The following is a 2,020-nucleotide window of genomic DNA, read 5'->3' as shown; positions in this document are numbered from 1 at the left end:
ACTGTATCTCTCTTTTTTCTTTTTCTTTTTTCTTTTCTCTTCTCTCCCTTCTTCTACTCCCTCCTTCCTTTCTATTCGTAGACATGAACTACTGGCTGCTACTATGAGACGAGGATTTAGCTCTCACCCCCACCTCGTGTGTGCTGGAGCTTCCTCCCACCTCGTTATAGTGCAACCGACAAGGAGATTTTGGCTAAACCAGTATTCAGTGTTCCTACTATTTTGATTACGTAAATGATGTGACTTCTGAGCCTTAAAATATATTATGACGACATTTTCTTTTATAGTTTTGTCTTTCCCGACGTTGGGGATTGCCTTGTGTTGTATTTGTTTAGCTTTCTACCTGCTTATCACAGATTCACCCCCAAACCCTCTCTCGATGGGGTCGGCCCGTGCTCATCAGTCCTGCATCACGATGGAGCCCCTCCTGAGGGCGCGCCCCACCTGCCCCTGTACCCTTCACCTTCTGGCCTCAGTCTGGACTGTTTGCTGTAGGACTGCTGCCTAGATGAATTCCCTCGCCGGAGCCCGCGTGGTCTCTCCCTCGGTTAGGCCTTCGGTCTGATGGAGCACATCCGGAGGCGTGGTTTCCTTAGAGAAGCCTTGACAGAAAATGCTCTTACTCTTACACTTGACTGCCAATTTGGGAACAGAACTCTTGGCTGCTCCCAGAGTTGTCGGAGAAAAGTCCAGAACCATTCCGATTGCTCATCCTTTATATGAAACCAGCCCCCTCCCCCAGTGGGGAGCTTTCCAGATCTTTTCTTGATCCCTGGCATTCTAGAAATGTACCAGCGATGTGCACCGTTGCGTGTCTCTTTCATTCACTGTGCTGGGCACTTCCTGGATCCCTTAGACCAGACACTCACGTTCTTCATGCCTGGAAAATGGTCGTGAATTACCCAGTCACGATGGCCTGCCCGCTGCCTTTTTTTTTTTTTCTTTCTGGAATTTGTTTTCAGTTGGGCATCCCGATTGGTCCTCTGAGGGAGCTTTTCCCTGCCATTGTTCATCTCTCTGTCTTCCTGTCCTCCTGTCCGGGCGGTTGCCTGACCTTTATCTTTTGGGCCCTCCATTGAATTTCTAAAATGTCGGCTAGCGTATGTTAGTTCCCAAGAGCTCTTTTTTGGTTTGTTTATTTTAGTCAGGTTTATTGAAGTGTATCTTACACATACACTGTGGAACAGCACAAGATGCATCTTCCAGCCCAGGATACCAGGACACACAGGAAATGCGGAAGAGCGATTGTTACCTCCACGTGGCGGGGGGTGGAGGGGGAAGTTGTGGAGGAGGGGATGGGGGGCCAGGGCAGGAGGGAGATGTACTGTTACCTGTATATCCTGGGAGGGGGAGGTTATAATCTCTGCAGATGTTTGTTTTCTCCGCAAACACTGCGCCTCCTCGTCTGCATTTTGCCGTGTTCCTTCCCTGAGCTCTTGCGGGATCAGCTCCTGTCTGTCATACAGATTGCTACCTGCTGTTTGAGCAGTTGCACCATATTCCCATGTTATTTTGAACGGGTGTGCCGTAATTTACGTACCAGTCACCGAGGGTGGACGTCTGATTGTCTGCTGTTCTGCAGGACACATGCTTTTGTGCACTCACACGGATGTATCAGTCGTTTAAATAGCTCAAAAGGGAGTCGCTGGCGAACCCCACTCTTGGAATTTTCGTCCAGCTTGGCAGAAGTAACACCCCGGTAGCTGGTGTGTAGGTGAGGGGAGGTACATGTAGAGGGCTGCGTTCTTGGGCTGGAACTAGCCCACCCCGCTCACTTGAGTTGCACGTGTCCTGTCCAGGTGTATAAAACCCTACGGGACGCCGTGGCCACCATGTACAGGACCGAAGGCCCCTTGGTCTTCTACAAAGGCTTGAACCCCACCTTGATCGCCATCTTCCCCTACGCCGGCTTCCAGTTCTCCTTCTACAACTCCTTAAAGCACATGTATGAGTGGGCCATGCCAGCCGAAGGGAAGAAAAACGGTAGGAGGGCTTCCCACGAAAGGGAACCTGGGTCTCC

General features: G+C 50.5%; 1 long non-coding RNA gene across 1 annotated transcript; it reads left to right on the top strand.

Annotated features, from left to right (window-relative positions):
* Positions 1 to 1,603: 1,603 nt before the first annotated feature.
* Positions 1,604 to 1,970, top strand: LOC105310615. Its single transcript, XR_897527.2, has 2 exons — positions 1,604 to 1,714; positions 1,800 to 1,970. It is a non-coding gene; the product is annotated as an uncharacterized LOC105310615 (long non-coding RNA).
* The last annotated feature ends 50 nt before the right edge of the window (positions 1,971 to 2,020 follow it).

The sequence above is a fragment of the Pteropus vampyrus genome, unplaced genomic scaffold (assembly GCF_000151845.1).
Source record: "Pteropus vampyrus isolate Shadow unplaced genomic scaffold, Pvam_2.0 Scaffold7385, whole genome shotgun sequence".
Classification (NCBI taxonomy): domain Eukaryota; kingdom Metazoa; phylum Chordata; class Mammalia; order Chiroptera; family Pteropodidae; genus Pteropus; species Pteropus vampyrus.
Note: the sequence above shows the minus strand (reverse complement) of the source record. Positions and strands in the feature narration are given on the sequence as shown.